This window comes from Rhipicephalus microplus, chromosome 7 (genome assembly GCF_043290135.1).
Source record: "Rhipicephalus microplus isolate Deutch F79 chromosome 7, USDA_Rmic, whole genome shotgun sequence".
Taxonomy (NCBI): domain Eukaryota; kingdom Metazoa; phylum Arthropoda; class Arachnida; order Ixodida; family Ixodidae; genus Rhipicephalus; species Rhipicephalus microplus.
The window spans coordinates 155,757,225-155,784,123 of NC_134706.1; the positions used below are offsets into that span (position 1 = coordinate 155,757,225).

At 47.1% G+C, this 26,899-nt stretch overlaps 1 long non-coding RNA gene across 2 annotated transcripts in view; it reads left to right on the top strand.

Moving 5' to 3' along the window:
* Nucleotides 1-558: 558 nt before the first annotated feature.
* Nucleotides 559-26,899, top strand: part of LOC119179833 (uncharacterized) — a 35,553-nt gene continuing 9,212 nt past the window's right edge. The window contains exons 1-3 of one of the 2 annotated variants that reach the window (XR_012885098.1): nt 559-670; nt 19,869-19,988; nt 25,972-26,083. This is a non-coding gene — a long non-coding RNA (uncharacterized LOC119179833). Of the gene's footprint in view, nt 720-19,868; nt 19,989-25,971; nt 26,084-26,899 lie in introns of both variants that reach the window. The other variant, XR_005110887.2, reaches the window with a different exon arrangement.

Consider the following 26,899-nt stretch of genomic DNA (forward strand, 5'->3'; position numbering starts at 1 on the left):
TTACTTTCTTCCTTTTCTTTTTTTTTCGTCTTTTCCTCCCCCCCCTTATTTTTTCTAGTTTCCTCTCATTCTCGCAAACGTCTTTCAAGGCGAGAGGGACGCGGCAGCATTGAAGTTTGGAAGCTCATGTCAGTATAAGTCATCCCCTTATGAAGGGAGGACCCCTCCCGAAACTGTTGCGAATTAAATATATTTATCCTAGTTGACAACGCTCCCGTTGTGCCATATCCCATACCTTCACGAAGACTAACTGGCCCAATAAATTATTACTCCCACTATATATATATATATATATATATATATATATATATATATATATATATATATATATTTATATTTATATATATATATATAAGAAAGGGAAGTACAGGTTGCTTCACCACTCATGCTTATGTTTTGTAGCATAAAAGCGTCAGCAGTATGTTTGGCAATTCGGCTTCAGCATCTACACAATAGAACAATTGGTACAATTCAAAAGAGTTGTATTCCCGAAGATTTCTTTTTTTTTGCTTACGTACTGTTGTCATATTTTGTGGGCTTTGTTTTGCAAAAGTGGCAGTGAAATATCAGCTGCAGTAATGTTCTGCGTAAGAAAGAGTCAGTTCACCTACGCTGAGAAAGACGCAAGGCGTACTCACGTCGGCTAGCATTACTGGAGGTTTTAAACCAGGTAAATACCAGCTCATCTGCATTGGGAAAAAGAAACAGTATTCGCGCCAGTAAGTACCGTGTACAACGGTTCTTCCTGCTATCGCTAGCGTTTTTCCGCAGATCAGAAATTAATATTGAATGTTCTTTTTTGCATGGCAACAGAGAACCTCGTCAGAAAGCAGTCTAATGCCCCGTTCTGTACATAATATGCGCTTTGTTAGTGGTGCTTACCATCCTAAGTGAGCTGATAAAAAGTCAAGTGCATGTTTGGGGATGTAAAACTATATTGCAATATATTCACAGAGGAATGAAATGAAAAGAAAGAAAAGCAGGAAAGCCAATTTTCTAAATTCCTATAATTCAAGTCGTCATAACGACTTGACAGAATTTATCGCCAATACATAATACAGGATATGCGTCATGCTACCCTCGGACTTCATGTGTGCGGGTTTCATCTGGTCCATGCCGATAAGAAAAAAAATGTGGTTAGCGAAAGAGAACTAAAACATGGCAGGTTCGCTGCCAAGTCAGAAAAGTAAAAAATAAAAAGATATACTGCCTGAAAAATAGGTTTCGTGCTGAGTATCATACTGTTCAATCATTTCTTTTCTTTCTTTCTGCGCGCCACTAGCTTTGAACATATCTTGACATGTGCTGCATGAGCAGCTTTGTTCATTTTATTCGCACCGTGTCTCTCTAGTATTTTTCTCAAAGTTTTTACTCTTTTATATTTGTATTCTATAAACAGGTGTTTTCCTTCAGGACAACAATCAATACCAATGTATACGTGTGGAAAGCAAGCATATTCCAGGCGCGATCGATTGATTTTTTTTCTTCTCAGCTATGTATTTGTACATGCATGTCCGGAGAAAGATTCCGACTTAGAATCATTATTGTAATATGCCTAGCATACTCCTCTTTGGTTATATTATTTCTATCTGAATTACTACGTCTTGAAATTACGATATAATCATAAGAGACGCCGTAGTGCAGGGCTCGCGAAATCATGACCTTCTGTTCTTTAACGTGCGCTGACTCGGCACAGTACACGGATCTTGACCATTTCGCCTTCATCAAAATGCGACCGCCGCAGCCCAGATCAAACCCGTGCTGTTCCGTTCAGCAGCCAAGCACCATTGCCACAGGTACACCGAGGTGGAAGATGCTTTTCAGTGGAGATGAAGTTGTGGTCCAAATGCATTTTACAAAGATATGTTGTTTCTGCTGTTTTAGTCAAAAAATACCAAAATGAGTAAGCCTTTAATGGTTTATTAACTGTAAATTCTGACTTGCTGACAAAATTCTTACTAGCCGTGGTTGTGTCCCTTTGTTAGCTATCCATAGTACGTGAAGTATTTTCTATTCATATATAATCAATCCAAGCAAGTTGCTCTGCATTCCATTCAACTAATCATTGCTCAAGCGTTTCAGTGTAATGACACTGTCACATTTATTCAAAACTATGATTACTTGAGATCATATGTCGCTGTCAAAAAATCACCAAGCCTGCGTGAAAGACGCAGCACAGTTCAAGCCAAAGCTGGAAGAGCGCGATTTGTAAAAACTGTCGTGGGCTCTCTTGCAGCTATTAATAAACTTAGGCTTATAAGGTACCCATTACGCTTTAGGTCTGAATTTGTTTCACCGATTGACTGTAGAATCTCCGCGTCACTACACTATATGTGCGCGGAAAAAATTTCGCTCTATAACCAGTCTACTCACAAATTGCTTGCAGTGTGCAGTTACCACCTTTCAAAAACCGTACAAAAAAGAAGCCTCGCAGCGCTGTCCAACTTGATACTGCTCTGTTATAGCCGGTTTGAGAACTAGCTAGCCTCCCTGTCCTCCTTCCTTTGATTTTCTCTCCTCTGCTATAGAAAAGCAAATCGCGAGACTGCACTGATTACCGTGTACAACAATATGGTATACATGCACTGCAAAATTGCTGGAGAATTCTATACGCAACTAAAACAAGGCGAGATTCCACTGCAATGGTCCAACGACATTATTTAAGTAACCTACGTGGCTAATAAAACATGGCGAGATTGTATGTTAGGCTTAGAGTGAACACGAGAGTCGCCTCACATTTTCCCCAAAACTTCGCTTCTAGCAGGCACTAATCTCATCTAACCTGTCAAAGATTGTTTGGTTTGTCAGCTATTGCCGGAAACTTGCAAATTTAAAGTTTTTCGTGTCTTTCTATTGCGTCAACACTGAGGCTAGCACAGCCGAAAATGGGAGCACGTGCGTAGTCGTGCCATTGTGTCATCTACTGACCTTCCTAGAGGTGACAATTTATATTTTGTAATACCCATCAAAGCAGAACATTTCTTTCGATTAGGTGCGTTGAACTTAATTGAAGTCTAAGAAAAATCAAGTTCTCTGTGGTTGTAACTTGGCGGTTCTATGTCGCTATCTCCGCGAACTGAAATGGTGATTTTACGACCACCGAGTCTAGTTATTTCCACATTTTCAGATATATAACCTGTCTCTGGCCTAACTGCCTGTCAATTTGATTCAACTTTGTGTAACAAAAAAGTGAGCCACTCGAAGATTCGTTCTTTTTCGGGTAATTTAAAGCGAGAGCCTCGATACGGCACCTATAATTCCACACAATTGTATGCGAAGGTTTACTGATCATTGGCTTCCACATGCATAAATTAGCAATGGTCTTAGCTAACTCTGGCAGTGCCAGGTACGTGCGGCGATTATAGGCGGGCGCATGAAATGTCATGAAATAGAGGTGGTGGCTCTCCCATAATTACCCATGAAAGTGAAGCAGGACGCCCCCACACTACACGTGTATAGCGGAAAACTGCGATAAACCTTAGCTTCCCCCCCCCCCCCCCCTGATGAGGACCTCTCCCGAGACCTATGGTGGTGCTCGCCAACACACCCGTGGATTACACATGCTGAAACATGCAACAACGTGGCCCGGGGAAAGCCGTTCAACATGGTATGCGACGGGTAACTTTAGAGTAGCTGATGCGTAAATTTATTGCTAGCGCTGAGTTCACAGCACCTGAAAGAGTAATTTTCTTCACTCTAATGAATTCCAGTGCACACTGTTATTGCGACACTAAAGTAAAGGCTATAAATATTTGCCCACATGGTTTTACTCGCCCAAATGTCAGTTCGACTCACTTAACTGCCAATCTTTGGGTACCGAACAGGGACGCTATGAAAAATGGTTCGAGCTCGGCGAAACTTAAAATTTTCTTGGTTTCTGTCGGTACCCTATTGTGAACGAGACAACAATAAGAAAAGGTGAAACCCACACTTCAAAGCACTGCGTTTCATTGGTCACGATAGAACTTGGCATTTCGCTAAGAAAGTTCAGCACTAATACGCGGTGTTTCATACCAGAGACATCTTTTTTTCAATGTGTGTGTCGTTCTGCTGCATGCAGTAGTGCCCTTAGGCAATAGTGTCAAACACCTTTCCTTGTGATAATTTCAGGTGCGAAGCCTCTTATTGCCCAACTCAATTTGCTGTGCGGTGAGACCAGCTTACTGCACATGCGTACCTCTCCCTCTCATACACTTTCCCCTTCTCAAGCCTCGAAACGCCGATGCAGGCAGTGTCTGCTAGCTTACGCTCGCTCCCTCATCTTTCTCTTCTCGGCATCTTTTAAAAGTACTAAAATTTGGGCTAGTTTGGACTTGAACAGAGCGCTATTTAAAGCGCGGAAAGAGACAAGAAACGAAAGACAGAGTTAAGTAGGCATCTTTACCAAGAGCATTTACACCGCTTTTGGGCTATTGTATCCCCTTTCCTTCTCTCTCCTATCCTACGATTTCTTTCTCTCGTCTTGTAACACTGATGCAAGCAGCGTCTGCAGCTCCTTGATTGAAAAACCTCACTTCTCGTGCTGCACAACCAGTCACTGGCCAGCTCGTATATACAAAGTGGATCTTGACCTCCATAACCGTACCGGTTGAAGATTTCTTCATTGCTATATTGAATAACAAGAAAAAGAGACTAGAAGAAAAAATAGAATAGAAGAAAAGCAAATCCTGCTGGGATGCGAAGAAGAAGTGGTGTTCACGGCGTTTACCCCATCAGGCCTCGATGCGGGTGCTAGAAAAAAAGCTTTGAAGCGAATTATGGTGCAGCGTTTAAGCGTTTGTTTGAAACACAAAGACACGGGAGGCAGGACGCGTTGAAGACTCTTGCACTCGGCTTCCTTGGCTCGCGTCTCGTGGGTGTTAGCCGCGCGCCATCTGTATTCTCTAACGCGATTGGTATTCTTGACTTGCACCTCATCAGTGTCGCTGTTCGGAAGACGACGCTTGCATTCGGCTTCCTCATCGGTGTTAACGTCCCGATTCGCGAAAGCGATCGCCACGCTGACACCGGCGACATCGGCGACAACGCCGGCGAATCGTCCAACGCGGGCGACAGGCAAAAAATCTACGCACACGATAGCGGGAAGCATGCCGAGTGACGGCGTCACACTCGTCAGAGCAATCGCGTCGCAAGCATCGGCACGCTGTCCATATTGTCGTCGCCGCGAGATACTCGAGGTGAGCGCAGCGCTCGCACCCACCAGCTCACGGATTCCTATCGCCGAATGATGGAGAGAGGTGACGAAGGTGAAATGATGCCCACGTGACGAGTGGCCTCGAGTAGTGCGAGTGGTAAAGATAAAAGGAAAAATAGTTTGCCCGCGGCGAGCACACGACAGGCGAGAGAGAGAAGCTTCAGCACGCACTGCTGGACTTTTCACTGCTCCATCAACTGCGGCCAGAGGAGCGATGCAGACGGAGGTACTACGTTACACAGGCTAATCAAAAATCTGCTTCACATTTAATAAAAATTCGCAGCTTGGGTGTTTACTAAAAGCGGATCGTGGGTCTTTGCGACCAATCAGAGTCCTCTGTCTTTCATTGCCCGTTAGGAACGCCTCGATGATTGCCAGCGTCTACGCCGCCGCCAGTGTAAAAGTTAACGCCCTGCTACTTTGCATTTACACGTGGTACCCTTTGCGGGACTAGGTGTAACTCTAAACACACAGACATCTTAAAGTAATTTTAAAGTTTTTGATGCAATCAACAAGCATTGTCTAAAATAACGAGCATCAGAATCGTGGACTTTGACACTAATTGCGCCCGAGTGCCTCACACCTTTGCAACCATAAGGAAACTCGAGGCCACGTGTTTATTCATCGTGGTGAACCTGTATGTTCTGATGAAGATGATACTACTTCTCAGTTTTTGCACCTACCCACTCCGAGCAATTGGGATTTGAGCATGCAGCTTGCGAGCGCGTGCCCTCTTTGTAATCTTCTGCGTCTGCTAGTTTTTTGAGGACGTGCGCCCCACTCTTTAGATAAGGCGCTGTATGATACACTTCGCTAGTTAGGCCAGAAAATGCTATGAACAAGCAAATCAATCCAAGTCATGCTAAGATCGAAGTATTCCTACTGCAAAAACGTCCACACTAGTAATGGTGGATTCCACCATCCACCATTTCGGTGGATTATGGTGGTGGAAATGTTGGTGGCACATGGTGTATGGCGGCGTATGGTGGAGCGGATGGAACATGGTGAGCTCCTGTTGGCAATGCTGGAGCGCGAAGCAGCGTCAGAACCACCATGACGAGCTGCTACTTAAGAAATATTAAAAATAATTATGTAAAAACGATGTAAAAAGCACCCGTAAAAAAGATGTGACAGCGCGGAATCGAACCTGCCACCTTTGAATCTATAACTGAGCAAACTCGCCACTGTGCCATGCCGACAGATGGCAACTTCGGTGTAAAAGAAATAGTCAACTCACAAATTAAAGTCATTGTTTAATTTCAGTTCGGTTTGTCGCTTACTTGGGATTGACGGGATCTGCACAATCTACTAAAATTCGGACATTTGATAAACACGAATAACTGCTGCCTGTTACAATTGCCACTGCGATAATGGCAACAGCGCTATGTTTTTGTTACAATTTACAACCACAAGCAAAAAAAAAAAAACTCAGTGGACTGAGGAGCTGGTAGAGTTTATCGGTGGTTACTGCCAAGTTTAATATTTGTTTCTCGCTCCTTCCAAAGGGAGCTATCAGTTCAGTCTTTACGACGCTTCAATGCTCATGCGACAGATACGCTTAAACAATTGATTTTGATGTTTTTTGCCCAACGCACAGTGCAGTCATGCCAGCACACCGCTGTTGCTCTCTCGTAAGCAACAACTACATAACGGCTTGGCCAAAACGAATACAGTGCACGAGAAACAATATTCTATCCAATTGGGTCATTAAGTATACGAATCAACGTGTCTATGTTCTCGCATAAGCACCAGTGAAGTGCCGGCGAGTGCGACCGGCGGCTATCGGTGAGGGGAGGCGTGCATTTGGTAGAAGTGCTGCAAGCCCGTCGCATCGATGTTTGTCGCTTCTTGCGCGGACACCGTACACAATAAAAAAGGCTTCATTTAGGGTAAATGATGCCACAGCTGTGCTGTATTGTCATTTTTAGTCGTCAAAATTGTGTATTCTGAAACCCAGAAGCGCCGATAACACTTGTACGGGCTCGGTCGATATGACTAACCTTTGGTGGAAATCATAGTGGTCGAACAGAAGTGTGAAAGTCAAATTGGCTGGAGCTCATCTCGACGCATGTCGAAAGTGAAAGTTTATGCATATTCGCACGCACTTTGTTAACTTAAAGGTACGGCTCAAACAATAGAATGTGCAAGAATTACCAGAGGTTTGTTTCTAGCGTGGTGATATCAAGTGACCGCCGTGTTCTGCTCTAACATTGAAGTGGGCAATTGCGATTTGGCGCCCATTGATTTGTCGACAACTGCACGCCGATGTGAACCATTTATTGTCATGTTCGCAGTGATACATCAAGTCTTTTAAACATTACAGCAAAGAAACACATGGCGGATGTCAAACTGATGTAAGTACGTGCGCGGAATGTAAACATAATCCCAGCCGCATAATCCATGCTCCATAAAAATTGAAGCGTTATCACCACAGGAATAAAAAACAAACGTGCTAAAAAGCGTGATTAGGAGCGTTTGTTTATTTTGACCGTAAACATATATCCGTGCGCGTTCAAGAATGAAATACTACGAATAAGCGAATTCACATGTGCTTTTTCATTATGCCACCGTCATCCACCTTGCTAAGCAAGCCTTCCACCGAACACGTTTTGCCTCGCCACTATGAGCCAGCATTTTCCTCGGTAACCACCATTGGCTCGCCACCACCACCACCATCGGCCATCATTTTTTCCACTCTCGCCGCCATCAGCCATTATGCCCACTACAGTTTTCACGATATCCACTAATGTTTCGACTACACCCATTATTCTTTCCACCATATCCACCAACGATTCCAGCATCCACCAACCCAGGTTTTTCAATTGGAAAATGGGTCACATGTTAATAAAATATTCTAATTAAGCCACTTCTGGCTAGGATCATCGTAACTTAGGCATACTAATTAACGCAACTGTAATCATGGACACGTTAGGTCAGGCCATGCAAATTAGATCTTACCAAATATTGTGGTGATATTGGGGGTTATGGTTATAAGAAGCCTGTTGATTGTCACAATAATAAGGGAGAGCTTGCTAATTTCAGACGATGTAGTTATTCCTATTTTCATTCAAACCCTACCAAACAGAACAAAAGTGTTCAGTGTCGTGCTGAAGAAACCAAAGCTAATTACAGCAAGTTACTACTCTCCAAAGTAAGACAAAACTGACGTGGCCTTCAATGCGTAGTCGACCGGAGAGATAACTGACTTCAAAATCTGGAAAAAGCTACATGATTACAAGCTCCTCTATGGCTCCATCCTTTCTCAAGTTGTCGAAGCTCAGCAAAATATTTTATATGAGAAGCTGCTGCTTAAAGTGCACCGCGCAAACACTTGGCATTCATTACGAAGACATGACAGTCACGAGTTGACCTTCAGATTTCTGAGAATCAATGAGCTTGTATCTGATTCCATGCGTCTATCAGTTTGATTGACAGACGCCCTCGGCGAAGATGTATCCACCCAATGCGTTTCCTCTTGCCGAGAAGCAGTGCCCAGGCCGCAACGCCATCAAGTGGCACGATTCAACTACTAGCTTTATCATGCAGAATATGCAAACAGACGTACACAAGAATCAGTTATATGATCACATGGCTACAAAGTCTTGCATACGAGTCACTGCGCCGACAACGTATGCCCTCCTAGCCGTGTTGCCGCCATGATGACAGTGCCTCTGGTGACATGTTCTTATATTTGTGACGAGAGCCAGAGACGCATGATTAATCTTGCCACTTTCTCATAATCCGAAACTGCGCCCTGGAGCCGTTTTTTTACTTTTAGATCAAAGTTCCCATGATTCCAGCAGAGTGACTTGTTGGGCGAGTTGGTTCATTCTTAACGTAGCTTGACTGGTGACTTTGTTGACCTGTGTATATATGTGTGCACCTTTTCGAATGAATTTAGTTGATAGTTTGCGCTTGCCCATCTCTCGTGCTAAAAGCTACGTTATGGGTGATAATGATGTTAATTAAGGTGCTAAAAGGCCCCTTCTTGGCGCTTTGCGCTATTTCAAAGGTATGTGCAAAATAAAAAAGTCACAGCACATCCACGGAGGGAATCGTAATGAGCGGGACGAAGCCTCCGTAAGCCCATCCAAGCATCCGTCCGTCCACTTGTTCTTGCTTCCGTCCATCCGCACGACCACCCTAGCGTCCATTCATGCGTCCGTCCGTCTGTGCGTGCGTCCATCTGTCCACACGTCTGCGCGTTCCTCCATCTCTCGGTCCACCTTCTAGTCTCTCTGTTCGTCCGTCCGTTCGTCTTTTTAGTGAGCACTTCAAGTACCGCTATCTCGCATCTCGCATACCCGGTGGCACATACCCGCTCCGCGCATCCGTCCATTGGTTCGTCCGTCTGTCCGTCTCCTAGTCTGCCTGTCTGTTTGTCCATGCAGTCGTTCGTGTATCCATCTAATGAAAACTCCAAGTACCGCCATCTTCCATCTCGCATCCTGGTGGGTACGCACGCCAACGACGTAGGATGGACAGTCCAACCCTTAAGGAGATTCGCCCCTAAAAGTAAGAGGGACGGACACTATTTACATGAGTGAAAGTTCATGGTTTGTCTGTGGGGAAGTCCAAGTGGTTAGCCTGCAAAACGTTGGGTATCTGAGAGTTCCGGTGGGCGACACAGGGAGCTTCGCCGCGGTCGGGGTGCACGCTGAACAGTTGTTGTAGGCAGCGGGGATGCAACCCAGCGAAGCCTTTGTGGCAACTGGCATCGGCGACACCAAAGGTCGCAACGTAGAAAGCGGCTCAGTGCGGATGGTGCGGCATGCGGTGACGACTTGTGAGGACAGGTGTTTAAGTAGTTCGTGATTTGTGTAGGCGTAAGCTTTAGTGAAAACTGGACGCTTCCTGTGCGTTGGGCGGGCATGAGCACGCAGGCCGATGGTCACCGCAACGCCAGGCCTGTAAAAAACGCTTCGCAACGCACACTGCGATTTCCAAAGGGCTGCAGAGGTGGGAGACAGGGTCGTGGAACAAAGATGTGCACAACCACAAGGTGCACATGAATGGCACCGACGCTGTCACATCTATCTCGCGTGCTGAAAGAAAAGGGCCCAGACTCGAGCAGCACTGATCAGAACCGCTGCATGGTCTAATGTCACGTGGGAAGTGCTGATCGGGTTCAAGCTGTTCAGCACCATCCCCAGATATGCTCGACAGCAAGCCGGGATCCACACGAGACTTGGGCTGTGCCAGACCATAGGACGCCGCGTATGTGCTTACTTGACCACATATGGCAGTAGGAACGGGAGATATTGGGATTGGCACGGCATGCTTGTCATACGGTTGCGTGGCCGGTGGGTCAGCAGGTAGCTCCACCACGGGCAAAACTGCAGCGTCGTTCACAGTCGTTGTCTTGTTGGCGGTAACTTCGCTGCTGGCGTAGGACATCACAGCTGACTTAGCTAGGTTGCCGTCATTGGTGTCAGCAAAGAAGTGACAGGTGTCAACATTTTTGGCACACACAGTCAGTAGGCGTTAAAGCCTTCATGCTCACCTATGAGTTCACTCGCGTCGGCCGCTGAACCAAAGGCCGATCGTCGTATGGCTTATGCTGCAACGCCTCGGTGGAGTCGTTTGTCTTAGGAAGGTCACCTAACTCGTTGTTGTGGCATAGCGAGAGATGAGATGTGGTCGAGAGGAACCACGAGGAAGGCATGATCAGTTTAGATGATAGGCGCATTCCGTGTGGTCGGTTCCTTGACAGAGGCGGCGTCTAGTCTGCCATATGGGCGGCGGCTTCACGAAAATCAGGTGATGCGTAGTTTTCTGTCATGAGGGAGAGCGTTCTCCAGTATATACAACGTAACTTCCTAAATACAGATGTTGTTTAGTGCCAGGGCAGCCGGGAACACCACGAACCGTGTGTCGAAACCGGCAGTGCGGAACGGTGTCAGCGGGGGGTCCAATTCTAGCGGCCAGACTTGGTCAAGGGTGGTCTGCGGGCTAGGTGGTGCAGCTCGCTTTGGAGCAGAGGAAACTTGGATGTCACAGCCCCGGAAGCGGGTGGTAGGTGATGTCGGAGCAGGTGTGCAACGCACTGCAGAGAGCACCGTGCGGTTGCGGACTGGACATCAATTCAGCAGTGAGGTGGCGCAGATCCACCGGTAGGGCATCGAGTAAAATGGCGTGCATGTGTGTCTTGTGCGTGACACGATTCGCCGCAAAAATGCTGTCGAGCTGCATAAATCACACTTTAACGTAGGCCGGCTGGAGCGATGGAACTGACGAACAGCCACGCTTCAGCATGGCAGGCGGTGGTTCATCAAACGGCGCGTTTTCGGGTCACTACTTGTAGCGAGAGGCTGAGAGGCGTGATGAATCTCACCACTCTATTCTTCTGAGCCAAATCAGAGAGGTGCCGGCTGCCTGAGTTCAACCGCCAGGCGCCAGGACTCGTTTTTTTCTAGCATGCACCTCAAGGTCTGAGCGCGTGCAAAGCAAGAGGTGTAGTGCGGTGACGAATGAGTGGTGATAATGATGATGAAAGCTCTATATATTCATCTGAAATATTTTTGTGAGTAGAATAAGCCCTAACAAAGGGCTGTGATTGCTTGCTAGCTCGGAGAGTGGCAAATTTTTGTGCGAAAGGTCAATGAAACAACTCGCTTTAAAGAGGAATAACGCTCATAAGCATGCCTGTTAGAGGCGTGATGTAGAGATGGCAGTAACATAAAATGGCAATCACGTGGACGTCACTGGACTGTTGGCATGTTGACTGAGTTACGGCGCTGACGTTTTCTCACGCGAAGTTTCTTACATAACCACCGCAAATGTCCCACAAGTGTTTGTTACGCCACGTGCGTTTTTGTAGTCGTTTTATGACGATGCTCTGAAAGCTGCGAGTTTGTTCCTTCTAGGTCGTACGTGAAAGCCTAGTTCTGTGGCTCATTCAGCAGATACAGACGAACAGAAAAGGAGACGTATCGGCACACAGACAGTGCCAACGAGTGACACAGACTGATGTACGGACGGACAAATAGACAGCTGGATGGACGGATGGGTAGACGAAAAGACAGATAGATGAACCGATAAACACTCAGATGGTCGTACGGACAGACGGACAGCAGGCAGAGAGAGAGAGACAGACAGACAGCCAGACAGAAAGACAGACAGACAGACAGACAGACAGACTGACAGACAGACAGACAGACAGACAGACAGACAGACAGACAGACAGACAGACAGACAGACGATGCATGGCTTACCGATACAACCCTCCGAAGCTTCCCCCACTCATTTTAATGCACACCGTGGATATGCTGTGATTTTCTATCAAAGCTGCCATCACGCGCTCCGCACTGTCTTCGTGCCATGACTGCTGTGGTGTGAGCTCAGATTAAACTGATGTGCCCGAGAAGCTCGGGCTGTGGTGCATGGCACTCCAGTTGGAGGCCTTAGCAGGGATAACTTTTTTTTACTTCCTAATGACTTTCTTGCATGCCCAATTATAGAACCTGAAGAATTGTCTAAACTAAATCTCTCCGTCCGCTTGAAACACCATCTATTCTATTTTTTTCGAAATGTCAAGTGACTGTCACAATATTGTCCCGTTTTCAATTGTTCTTACATTAACACGTACACCAGTTCAGCCATCATGTATTACACCTACATACACCACCACACACGTCTCAGCACGTATAATTCTAAGCTTCACGTGAATTAACGGTAACACTAAATCATTCAGCCAATTGCCGCGTTAGTGTGACAAACGTCATTAGCACAGCTTACCTGATACTATGGTTCTAGAAACTGACTCGTTGAACTTTCAGCGGCATCTTAACGCTCATATCAACAGCAGACAATGTTCTGCCAAAGATGTATTATAATTGTTTGCAGAGATTATTCAGCTGCTTGCGCAGTTACTTGTTATGCTCTGTGTGTGGTTTATCTATTGGTAACCCTTCAGATCAATTTTATTGTACTACCTAACGTTTAACATGCTGTGTTCTTTACAAAATTGTTCTGCTTACTTCATGTACGTTCATTTACACATATTGTGTGAACAACTTCATTCGAGCCCCCTTTAATGAATGCTCATAAGTATTTCTAAAGTACTTTTAAGTGGATATTTATATATTGTCACGGGGTCGTGACGTGGCCGAAGACAGGAGACTTCTTGTTGGGATTTAGCTGTTTATTTGGGTGAACCTGTGCCCGGTAAACAGAAAGTCCAATTACAGCAGCAGTCTCGCACAGATAGCAGTCTCAGACTGATAGCGGCGAACGGAGCGTCGGCCTTCGATCAACTACTGACAAGCGGCGAAGCGCGTCGGCATTTATACTCCCGCCGTCGAATGTTCTAGCGCTATCGCTGGCGGCGGCGTACGTTCCAGAACAATCTTTACCATTCGCACAGTGGGCGTGATCTTATCGAAATGATCTACTACAGTGCGGAACCCTCTCGAAAACTGCAGGCGCGGTTTGCGCTGAGAATCGTGTGGTGTTTTGGGACGATAACAAAAACTTGGGAAATAGAACGTGGCATTGCCGCCCTCTGAAAAAGGCATCGTCTCGATGCTTTCACTAAAGATGAAGGTACAATAATAATGCAAGAAAGCACAATGAATAAATTACGATACAACAATAATACAAAAGATTGATTTGTGGGGTTTAACGTCCCAAAACCACGATATGATTATGAGAGACGCCGTAGTGGAGGGCTCCGGAAATTTTGACCACCTGGGGTTCTTTAACGTGCACCCAAATCTGAGCACACGGGCCTACAACATTTCCGCCTCCATCGGAAATGCAGCAGCCGCAGCCGGGATTCGAACCCGCGCCCTGCGGGTCAGCAGCCGAGTACCTTAGCCACTAGACCACCGCGGCGGGGCAATAATACAAAAGAAACACTGTTTCAGTTTGTTAACGCGCATGAAACGGCTTGAGGCGTGCGACATGGACGACTTCAGGTCGCGATCGGCGTCGTTGAGAGTTCGTGATGCCGTCGGGGACAACCTCGTAATCAAGTGGGCCGAGACGTCGAACCACCCTGTACGGTCCGAAGTACCGTCGCAGAAGCTTTTCACTTAGTCCACGTCGGCGTATCGGCGTCCACACCCAAACACGTTCACCGGGCTGGTATTAAACGAAGCGTCGTCGAAGGTTGTAACGGTGGCTGTCGGTCGTCTGTTGATTCTTGATACGGAGCCGCGCAAGTTGTCGGGCTTCTTCGGCGCGATGAAGGTACTCGCTCACATCGAGGTTTTCTTCGTCGGTGACGTTGGGTAACATGGCATCGAGCGTCGTTGCCGGGCTCCTTCCGTAGACCAATTTGTATGGAGATATCTGCGTCGTCTCCTGCACCGCCGTGTTGTATGCGAAGGTCACATACGGAAAAATGGCATCCCACGTCTTGTGTTCGACATCGACGTACATTGACAGCATGTCGGCGATCGTCTTGTTAAGCCGCTCGGTGAGGCCGTTGGTCTGTGGGTGGTACGCTGTCGTCCGGTGGTTGTTTGTTTGGCTGTATGCCAAGATCGCTTGAGTTAAGTCGGCAGTGAATGCCGTTCCTCTGTCGGTGATAAGGGCCTCCGGGGCGCCGTGACGTAGGACGATATTTTCGACGAAGAACTTAGCTACCTCGGATGCACTGCCTTTTGGCAGGGCTTTTGTCTCGGCGTAGCGGGTGAGGTAGTCGGTAGCTGCCACGATCCACTTGTTTCCGAAAGCCGACGTCGGGAACGGCCCCAGTAGGTCCATACCAATCTGCTGGAAAGGTCGGCAAGGTGGATCAATTGGCTGCAGAAGTCCCGCTGGCCTTGTCGGCGGTGTCTTGCGTCACTGACAGTCCCGGCATGTCCTCACATAACAAGTGACGTCGGTGGCAAGACGCGGCCAGTAGTACCTTTCTTGTATCCTCGCGAGCGTGCGAGAAACACCGAGGTGCCCTGCCGTCGGATCGTCGTGCAGGGCCTGCAGGAGTTCTGGTCGCAGAGCTGAAGACACCACAAGGAGATACTTAGCCCGAAGCGGTGAAAAGTTTTTCTTTTGTAGAAGACCGTTTCGTAGAAAAAACGACACAAGTGCGCGCTTGAATACCTTCGGGACTTCGGCGGTCCTGCCTTCAAGGTATTCTATTAGGGCCTTAAGTTCCGGGTCGGCCCGCTGTCGTTCAGCGAAGTCGTCGGTAGTTATCGTTCCCAAGAAGTAGTCGTCATCCGGGTCGTCGGGTAGCGGTTGGTCGACAGGCGCACGAGAGAGACAGTCGGCGTCGGAGTGTTTTTTGCCGGACTTGTAAATGACAGTAATGTCATATTCTTGAAGTCTCAGGCTCCATCGTGCGAGGCGACCTGAAGGGTCCTTCAAAGTGGCTAGCCAACACAAGGCGTGGTGGTCGCTCACAACTTTGAAGGGCCTGCCGTAGAGGTATGGGCGAAATTTCGACGTAGCCCAGATGATGGCGAGGCACTCCTTTTCTGTTGTGGAATAATTTGCTTCTGCTTTGGGTAGCGATCGGCTGGCGTAACTAATAACCCTTTCAAGTCCGTCAGCCCTCTGCACAAGAACGGCGCCAAGACCTACGCTGCTTGCGTCAGTATGTATTTCTGTCTCGGCGAATTCGTCGAAATGGGCAAGTAACGGAGGCGTCTGGAGGCGATGTTTAGGCTCCTGGAAAGCGTGTTCCTGTGGCGTTTCCCACTTGAACTCCACGTCGGCCTTGGTAAGGTTAGTGAGAGGATCGGCGATGCGGGCGAAGTTTTTCACGAACCGCCTATAATAGGCGCACAGGCCCAGAAATCGGCGCACGGCTTTCTTGTCAGTGGGCGGCGGGAATTCGGCGATGGCGGCTGTTTTCCGTGGATCAGGACAAACTCCAGACTTGCTGATAACGTGCCCCAGAAACAAGAGCTCTTCATACGCAAATCTGCACTTTTCTGGCTTCAGTGTGAGTCCGGAAGTCTTGATGGCTTGAATTACAGCTTCAAGGCGCCGAAGATGCTCGTCAAAACTCGAGGAAAACACGACGACGTCGTCCAAGTACACAAGGCAAGTCTGCCACTTCAATCCTGCCAGTACTGTATCCATAACGCGTTGAAAAGTTGCAGGCGCTGAGCAAAGGCCGAAGGGCATCACCTTAAACTCGAAGAGGCCGTCCGGTGTTAAAAACGCCGTCTTCTCTCGGTCTCTTTCGTCGACTTCGATTTGCCAACAGCCAGTCTTGAGGTTCATTGACGAAAAGTACTTGGCGTTATGGAGCCGATCAAGTGCGTCGTCTATTCGTGGGAGAGGATACACGTCCTTTCTTGTGATTTTGTTCAGGCGGCGATAATCGACGCAGAAACGTAGGGTCCCATCCTTTTTTTTCACTAACACCACGGGGGATGCCCATGGGCTCTTGGACGGCTGGATAATGTCATCCCGCAGCATTTCATCAACTTGTCTCTTGATGGCCTCACGTTCTCGCGTCGAAACCCTGTACGGGTTCTGACGGAATGGTCTGGCATTTTCTTCGGTTATGATGCGATGTTTCGTGATTGGGGTCTGCCGAATTTTCGACGACGACGAAAAGCAATCTTCGTATTGCAGGATCAGGGCCTTGAGCTGTTCTTGCTTATCGTTCGGAAGTCTGGGATTGACGTCGTAAGCTATGGGAGGGGCTTGGTTCCTCTGAGCAGGTTCCGCAGAATCGGCTAGGGCGAAAGCACTGGTGGCTTCGACAATTTCTTCGATGTATGCGACCGTTGTTCCTTTGTTCACATGTTTGTACTCATTGCTGAAATTTGTGAGCATAACCGTTGCTTTGCCTCCCCGCAACTCTGCAATTCCTCTTGCGACGAAAATATTTCGGGTGACCAACAGATGCTGACTGCCTTCAACGACGCCTTCGAAGTCAGGTGATTCAGGAGCGCTGACTGAAATAATGACGCTTGAGCGAGGCGGAATGGTGATTTGTTCTTCCAGCACATTTAAGGGATGGTGTCCAGACGGCGTGCGCGGCGGTAGTGCTTCTTCTGTGGATAACGTTATCGACTTTGTTTTTAGGTTGATGACAGCACCATGGAGGCATAAGAAGTCCGTGTCAAGGATGACATCTCTCGAGCAACGCTGTAGGACTAGGAAGTCTGTAGGATAAATACGGCCGTTAATGGTGCTCTCGCTGTGCAGATTCCTGCAGGCGTTACGAGATGACCTCCGGCTGTGCGGATTTCAGGGCCTTTCCAAGCTGTCCTAACTTTCTTTAACTTCGCGGCGAACGACCCACTGATGACAGAATAGTCGGCTCCAGTATCGACGAGAGCGGTCACACTGTGGCCGTCGATAAGAATGTCGAGGTCGCTAGTTCGCCGTCTCGCATTACAGTTAGGGCGTGGCGTCGGGTCACGGCTGCGTCGGCTTGTTCCGCTGCTTCCATGTTGCGTCGTCAGGCCACCTTCGGTAAGTGAGCTTTCGCCGTCAGGGCTTTGCCTGGTTGGCGTTGTGTTCAGAAAGCTCCGTCGCGGCGTCGTCATCGTCGTCGGAGGATCTTCGGTAGTTCGTCGCACAGCAACCGCACCTCCACCGGTTGCTGCCCTTAGTTTCCCGGATACGGGCTAGGAGACCGGCCCCGCGTTGGACCAGAGTACTGTCGGTGGTGCGGTGACGTGCGGCGGCTGGGCGACGGCGAACGCGAAGGGCTTCGTGGTGTCCACCGAGTTCGTGTCAGGTAGTCGGCGATGTCACGTGGTCGTTCTCCTGGCTGTGGGCGCGGTGCATTGACGGCGAAGCCACGCAATCCCATCTGTCGGTACTGGCAACGGCGGTATGTGTGTCCGGCCTCGCCGCAGTGGTAGCAGAGCGGGCGATGGTCAGGGGTACACCAGACGTCAGTCTTCCTCGGTGCACTGCGCTGGGCCGCTGGCGAACGGTATGACGTCGGTGGGGGTGGTGGCGGCGGTGGTGTCTGTCGACGGAAGTGCGATGGAGCGGTGTTTTGGCGTGGACGGGGAGGAGCGTTGTGGCGCAGTGCAGCGGCGTAGCTCATAGCTTCCGGCTCGGGCAGCGGTGCGTGGGGAATTTGAAGCGATTGCCAAACTTCTTCTCGCACAATGTCGGCGATCGAATCCACTTGAGGCTGCGCCGAAGGCAACAGCTTGCGCAGCTCTTCCCGCACGATCGCTCGGATCGTTTCACGCAGGCCTCCGGAGTTACTGGCTTGAGCAGCAGCGCAGTCTGCAGTCAGGCGACGATTATACTGTCTGGTGCGCATGTCCAGGGTCTTTTGAATAGTGGTCGCTTCGGCTACAAATTCTTGGACGGTTTTCGGTGGGTTTCTCATCAGCCCCGCGAAGAGCTCCTGTTTGACCCCTCGCATGAGGAAACGAACTTTTTTCTCCTCAGGCATGTCTGGGTCAGCGTGACGGAATAGTCGGGTCATTTCTTCTGTGAAAATAGCGACATTTTCATTTGGTAGCTGAACCCGGGTCTCTAATAAAGCAGCGGCCCTCTCTTTTCGAGCGACGCTCGCGAACGTTTGCAGGAATGCGCCGCAGAAAACATCCCACGTTCGGAGCGTGGACTCCCGATTTTCGAGCCAGGTCCTTGCGGTGTCTTCTAAATAGAAGAACACACGACGCAGCTTTTCGTCATGGTCCCAGTGGTTGAGGGCGGCCACACGGTCGTATGTCTCTAGCCAGGACTCCGGGTCTTCGAACGATGACCCATGGAATATTGGTGGTTCCCTGGGTTGATGCATGACCATCGTGGGCTGGGACGCTGCGGTTGTCATTGTCGCTGCAGTCGCGGTCATGGCCTTGGTCTTCCGCGGCTTGTCGTGTAGAAGCCCGTACTCCGGTGGTAGCCCTTGCTGTCGGCGGCTTGTTCGCTGCTCCTGGTTGGCGTCGGTGTCTTCTCCGCGACGTGGGCTGGGTTCACGGCTTGACGGGGGCGTCCGGTACATGAACGAAGCAGAACCTCCACCAAATGTCACGGGGTCGTGACGTGGCCGAAGACAGGAGACTTCTTGTTGGGATTTAACTGTTTATTTGGGCGAACCTGTGCCCGGTAAACAGAAAGTTCAATTACAGCAGCAGTCTCGCACCGATAGCAGTCTCAGACTGATAGCGGCGAACGGAGCGTCGGCCTTCGATCAACTACTGACAAGCGGCGAAGCGCGTCGGCATTTATACTCCCGCCATCGAATGTTCTAGCGCTATCGCTGGCGGCGGCGTACGTTCCAGAACAATCTGTACCATTCGCACACTGGGCGTGATCTTATCGAAATGATCTACTACAGTCCGGAACCCTCTCGAAAACTGCAGGCGCGGTTTGCGCTGAGAATCGTGTGGTGTTTTGGGACGATAACAAAAACTTGGGAAATGGAACGTGGCAATATGTCAAATAGAATCTCGAAAGGCTAACACTATGTTTGAGTCGCACAGCTTTTATTTTCAATGCAGTGAACGCGTAGCAGTGCTTGTGACTTTTTTAGAATTATTTCCTTAATTTGTCGCATAACAATGCACTGTTATACCAAGTTGTTTTCTGCTCACTGCTACGATATATTTGACTAGTCGACCACCTTAAGGACGCTTTATTCAAGATGACTTTAAATGAACTCAGCTCAGTTTCGACAAGCTGGGGTAAAGGAACTACAAGAACAAGCAAGCGCTCACATTGTTTTAATTATATGAAAATATTAGGCTGAAGTTATAGTAAAATTGTGATTCACCACTTGCATTTCCAGCACGACAAGTGCCCATCAGTATGAATTTGCTATCAGCCATCTTGCTATTACCTGCAGCTGCTCTTATTAGTTTAGCATCCGAAGAGAAACGCATTTGGCCGCTGACCATTATGAACAACAGTAAGTATGCTCCTAATTTATTTTTATCACTCTTTTGAAAAAATAAGGTACCATTGTTGTAAAAAATATTACTGGTACTTTTGTGGCATAAAGGGTCTTTGTATAAATTATATTCATATATCTTTAGCAAAAGAAATGCAATGGTAGTCAAAATAAAATTTTACGCACGAAGCCTACCTTTCGTCTACGAGGAAAGACTTTACCCTATACGTCTTATTCATTATTCATAAATGACTCAGCAATTAAACTTGAAATAATAACTTGAGAGCAGTTGCTAAAACTTGCCTTTACACAATCGACATTTAGAATTTTATATGACCTGTTTGACCCATTGCATTACTGTGTGAAATATGAAACAGTGTAACAACTAAGAAGGCATAGTAATATGTTTGAGCCAGAATATTCCTGTCGCCTGTTTGCTAATTCACAGACAACACTATGCTGTCAGTTATACTTTTGCAATCTGGAGGACAAACCAAGGCTTGCGCAGCGTAATAGTGGATAGGTATCGCAACACCTAGGCTACTTAATAACTAGATAAGCTTACCTTGAAGAAAGAGTGCAGTTGATTGGACTCAGTTGTTTTTGTCTACTTTCTCTTTCATTACTAATGTCTTCCTTTCTTCCATTGTTTTCTTTATTATTTATGTTTATCTCTATTGAATCAACTTTTTAGACCTGCACGATTCTTTATTGATGTATTTGGTTTTTATTATTTATTTAGATCTATTTCTTTGTGTTTCCTGATGATTGTGTTCCTATTATCATTTCTGTTTGTTTTAAATCTCTCTCACACTGCTTGTTTCTCTGTCTTTTTCTGTTGCTCTCTATAAGTACCTTTCTTTGTATTTTGTCTTGCTCTCTGTTTATCTAGTTTTTATATCTTCCTAGCTGCCTACATTTATTTTCGCGATGTTCTAGTAGCTAAGGCACTCGGCTGCGGACCCGCAGGTCGCGGAATTGAATTCCGGCTGCGGCGGCTGCATTTTCGATTGGGGTGAGAATGCTGTAGGCCCGTGTGCTCGGATTTGTGCGCACTTGAAGGAACCCTAGGTGGTCGAAACTTCTGGAGCCCTCCACTGTGGCATCTCTCCTAATAATAGGTGAATTTGGGACGTTGAATTTCACATATCAATGAGAATTATCTTCCACTTTCCTTCTGTTGCTTTCTTTCTCTCTTCATCCGAATGACAAATAATTGAGAAAAACGTCACCACCATGCTCAAACGTGACATTATCTGGCCTTTATCTAGATCTTTGTTGTCTGCTGTGGTATTGGTCCGGTAAACGAATGGCTCTGTCCGTTTTGTATTGAGAACAGGGTACCTAATAGTATAATAAAAAGATGTATATTCACTGTCACGCATAGATGGCGCCTCGACTCTCTCAAGGCACTGACTATTTCTCCAGTCTCGATCTCCGATCAGGGTAATGGCAAATACCTCTGCCTGAAGCAGACAAGGTGGAAGCAGCCTTCGCAATGCCTGACAAGCTTTCTGGGTGAAACGTCATGCTTTTTAGGTAATGCGATGCTGCGGCGACTTCCGAGCACATGGTAGATAATGTTTTATGTGGCCTCAATCGGAAAATCTGCTCATGTTATTTAGACGACACCGTCATTTATTCTTCCACTTTTTCGCAGCACTTTTGGCGTTCGAACGATTTTCTAACGTGAATTTTGAACGATAGCCTTAATCTAAATACTAAGAAATGTTACCTCGCCAGTACCAGCATCAAAGTATTGGGCCACCTTGTCTGCAAACATGGCGTCCAACTCGAGGCTGTCAAGGTTGCTGCCATCACTCGTTTTCTTCAGCCAGGCAATAAAAAAAATTGCGAAATTTCCTTGGCCTAGCGTCTTTGTTCCGCCGCTTCATCAGTCACTTTGCTGTCACGGCGAGGCTCTTACACAAGTTTTTGATGTCGGCAACGGCCTTCACTTGCACTGATGAGCAGGAGCATGACGGGGTCAGATGTTAAAGCCCTTAAAATTGTTTTAACATCTGACCCCGTCTTTCGCCGTTTCCACGAGAGGGCACCTACTCTGCTGCACACAAATGCAAGTGGTCGCAAAATTGGTGTTGTCGTCCTCCAGCGCGATGACCCTTCGCGTGAGTGAGTAGTTGCGGATGCCAGCCGCGCAGTAACACCTGCGGAGCGGAAGTACTCGATAAAAGAGCAGGATTGTCTCATTTCAGTTTTGGCCATCCAGAAATTCGGACTGTAACTGTATTGTCACGGGTGTGAGAGGCTGAATGAAATAAATATATTTACAAATTATACAGGGAGAGTCAAAAGCAGCTGCAGCCAAGATGGAAGAACAGCAGCAACAACAACACGAGCACAGTTGCTTTCATCGTCTTCGTCGTCTATGATGCTCTTTCATTGCCGATGTCGTGTAACATATAACCCCCCGCTGCTGGCAGCACCGTCTCGGCGCCTAAAGGAGAGTAGGATCATATGCGGATATGTATGGTTTGAGGCGGGTCACGTGGACAACGTCAGTAGCGGGTGCGGACGACGATGACTGACTCTCCAACGGAGCAATCTCGTATGTGACATCGGTAAGCCGGCGTAAAACCTTGTAAGGCCCCGAGTAGCGAGACAGGAGCTTCGAAGAGAGGCCAACGTGGCGGGATGGTGTCCAGAGGAGAACCAATGAACCTGGAGAGTAGGAAACTACTCTATGATGGCTATCGTAGCGGGCCTTCTGAGAGAGCTTACAAGAGAAATACAAGCTCAAAAGCATAACACTTGTAGTTAAAACTGAATAATTAATAAATTCTTGCCATTTCATTCCTTTATGTTTGGTTTTTATACATATTCTTTTCTAAAGCTACATTTATTAGTCTTAACGTCGCATTAAAGGATAATTTTTGAAATTGAGTACGTGCCACTTATGAAAGGAAACAATCAAACAAACGCTGCTGTTCAACAAAATACCGGATATTCACCTTTCTTCCTCGTCTTTAGTCGTGCGCCGACAGTTACCATTGACGTCTCTTTCTTCATTGTAACGGCGAAAATATTCACAACTACACCAGAACCTTTGATCTCCAGGCACACTGACTCACGACAACGTGCTCGGCTCAACACGTGGAGTTCAAGCAACACTAAGACAACTTTCGTCGAGATGCCATCTTCCGCCCTGGAAATCAGTTTATTGCTTTGGACGTTTGTTCGTAATCCCGGATCATGTGAGAAGTTGAGCTACGCTTTTTCAGACCTTACGTTGTTCGTTAACAAATATTTCCTAACAACTACCATGTCACTCCCGTGGAGAGTTGCTCGGACTGTTTTTGTGGCGAAGCTCCTTATAGCGGCACCCACTCGTCTCCCGTTATAATTAGTCACCACCGGTGGCACACACCCGAGTGAGCCGCCTTTAGAATGTCCGCTGGAGGGCGGTACTTATATATTAGTCATGATTATTGATTATTCCTGATTCATATATTCATGATAAAAATGTGAGATGGTGGTACTTGGAGTGATCACTAGATATAGGAATGAACGGATGGACATACAGATGAACGCAGAGACTGACGGACGCATGAACGGAGAGACAGACAGAGGTGCGATAGCTCGGGCGGACTGACAGACAGACAAACAAATCTATGGATGGATGGAAAAGCGGAAGGATGTATGGATGTATGCTTGGATTGACGCATGGGGGGACGCACGGATAGACGGACGCATTGACAGTCACACGGATGAACGAACACACGGGCGTACTGACGAACACTTCGCCCCGCCAATCATCATTAACCCTGTGGATATTCGGTAATTTTTTCACCGTGACATCGTCATAGTTCCTGTTTCATGTCATAAACGCTTCCTTCGCCGTACCCTCCCGCCTAAGTCTCGGCCGGGCCGGCCCCTCAAGTGCACGGTGAAAATAAGCGTGAGCTATATTTATGCGCTTCATCTTCTCATATCTTCATACTCATCATTATGTTTAAAGGTAAAACACCTGGAGGCACTGTGCCGATCAAAGTGAAAGTAAAAAAAACGCAAAAGAGGACCTTCCGGCTCCCACACGGAAGCCTTGTTCTCAAAGAAATATCGCATGTGCAAAGCAGTTCGCCTTATGTATGTTTCAATTTATCGCGCAGGCTGTCTGCATATACTGACGCCAGATTACCAACGTTACTGTTTAATGTACATGGAATGGTTTGTATCACGGGTGACTCGAGAGAAAGACGCCGTGACAGTCCTCTTTTTTAAGCAGAACACGTGCCTTTCCCCAATTGATTGTGTGACCACCAGACGCATGCTCAGCCAAGGCACTGTATTGAACATTTTCTTTCTTCACGTCATAAATGTGATGTTTGAGGCACCGCTAAAGGTCACACTTTCACCGATATATACATCGTCAGAATCCACGCACGGGACAGTGTACGCTACACCGGGGAACTTCACTTTGTATAATCTCTCCATCACATTTACGAGCAATTGTCGTAGTTTTAGTCCGGTATATGTGCCACATGGACGTTGGGGGAATGCAGAATACGGCCGTCGGCTTCGCTTATGGTGGGCATATACGGTATTCCTGCACGCTTTTCACCAGATGCAGCAAAGCGCAATCGTGCACGTGCAATGTGTCATTCAACAGCGTTCAAGAAGGAATTCGAACAGCTACAGGCCGACAATTCATGCAGCACCAAGCGTACGTCGGCTGCGTAGTCTCCTTTTCTTGCAAAGATTTTCCGCGCATGTTGCAGAAGTGTAGAAATCATGGCACTTTTATGAGAAGCGGGCTGCATGCTATCAGATAGCAAGTAACGACTTGTGTTGGTTGTCTTCCTTAACACGCGAAATGACAAAGTGGGCCCTTTTCCTTCAATGAGCATATCAAGGAATCGGAGCTTTCCGTCGACTTTCATCTCCACCGTGAATTGAATTGCTGCTCCCGGGCTGTTCAGATTTGGAATGAACGCCTCGACCACCTGTTGAGGTGAAGAAAGAAAATGTTAAATCCAGTGCCTTGGCTCAGCATGCGTCAGATGGTCACACAAACGATTGGCGCAACGCACGTGTTCTGCTTGAGAAAAAGGACTGTCAAGGCGTCTTTATCTCGAGTCACTCGTGATACAAACCACTCCGCGAACTTCAAACAGGATTTATGGTGATTCGGCGTCAGTATATGTGCGCTGCCTGCGTGATATATTGAAACATACATAGGGCGAACTGCTTTGCACATGTTTTCATTTCACTGCGAACAAGGCTGCCGTGTGGGAGCCGAAAGATCCTATTCCTGTGCTTTTTTTTTACTTTTACATTGTCGGCGCAGTGCCTCCAGGTTTATTACTTTCAACTACGTATCATTGTGACCAGACGCGTCAAACTTTAAACTTCATACTCATCATCACTCCAGTTGAGGCGGGGGGAGGGGGGCATATACTCTTGCGACCATAAAGAAAAGTCTAGATAGTCTTGGGCTGCGTTCCGATTCTTAGACAGCACGCAGACAGCTTAAGATACAGCACCGAGCCCATGCTGTTCGAGAAATGGAACACGTCTGGACGACTTCTACACGACAAAGCCCCACCTCGCGTCAAAAAATGAAAGCTAAAATAAACAAACACAATTGTTGTATTTTCTGGCTAATGTCGTTCGAACATGTGAAAAAAATTAAGCATTACTCACATTGAGCGCCTGGAGAAGCGTCTGCTTGTGTGTAGACAAACATTTCAGCGACATCCATTTTATTTGAGAGATTTGCTAAGCCGCCCTCTTGTTTGGACAGCAAAATAGCCTAGATCGTACTTGTCGACGATGCGGTCTTCTCGGAGCTGTCTATTTTGCCGGCAACTTGAGAAATGGAATAGGACATCTGATGGCCGCCGTCCACTTACATATCTATTCAGCCGTCTACAGTGAGTGTCGGAACACAGGCTTGAACGTTGTCTCACAATATATATATATATATATATATATATATATATATATATATATATATATATGTGTGAATTTAATTTTTCAGATACGTGTCTGTTTGGCCAGTACCAAATACCGAACGGGATATGCTTAGACGTCCACCGTCCCTGCGTAAGCTTGTGCTGCCGCGCACCGACATCTGAGCTGATAATCAATGGGTAAGTTATTCCACTTTTTTATAACTGCGCAAGTTGACCCACCGAAACAGGCTTACCTGCTCTTCTTCAGCAAATCGGCACTGTATGTAGTAGTGCTATGTGATTCACCATTGAGGAATCCGATTTGGGATCGAACACCTAAACGAGTACGTGAGCGCTTGTTGACTATAAGTCGCAGGTGATGATAGTCACTGTGGTACTGAAGTTATTATATATACTTCTATGAAGTAAGTAAGATTCCAGATAAACTTCTGTACTACCCTAAAAAGTGTCATTTTGTGTAAAATACAAGAGAAACAAATTATGAAAAATTTTACCATGAATCCCATCTCAACAAACATAAGGGCATGCTAGCAAGCCTCCTTTGAGAATTTGACTTCCTATATGTCATATTAGGTCGAAAGCCGTGCATTCCTCATCGAACAAAAAAAAAATTACTAGTGGTGGCCTCAGCGTTTTGCGTGGCCGACATTTACTCGAGTATTAAAGTTTTGATCACGAGACGACCCGACTATGATGTAACCACGAAGTAAAAGATAGCCGACAATTTTCGAATACTTGATGACGTCATCTTCACACAAAATGTGATGATGTCATGACAAGATGTCACTCAAAACCACGTTCAGAGAAAACTACCTATACTGTTCCATTTTTTCCCGTCTCAAATACCGTCAGACTGCAAAGTCCTTTCTCAACGCGTTGGATCTACAAATAAGCATGATGCGTTAAATGCACATGTGCGTTCTGTTTGCCGAATAAATGACCCTTGAATATACGAACTAGTCACTTAACGCGTGTATTCACTTCTATAGTATT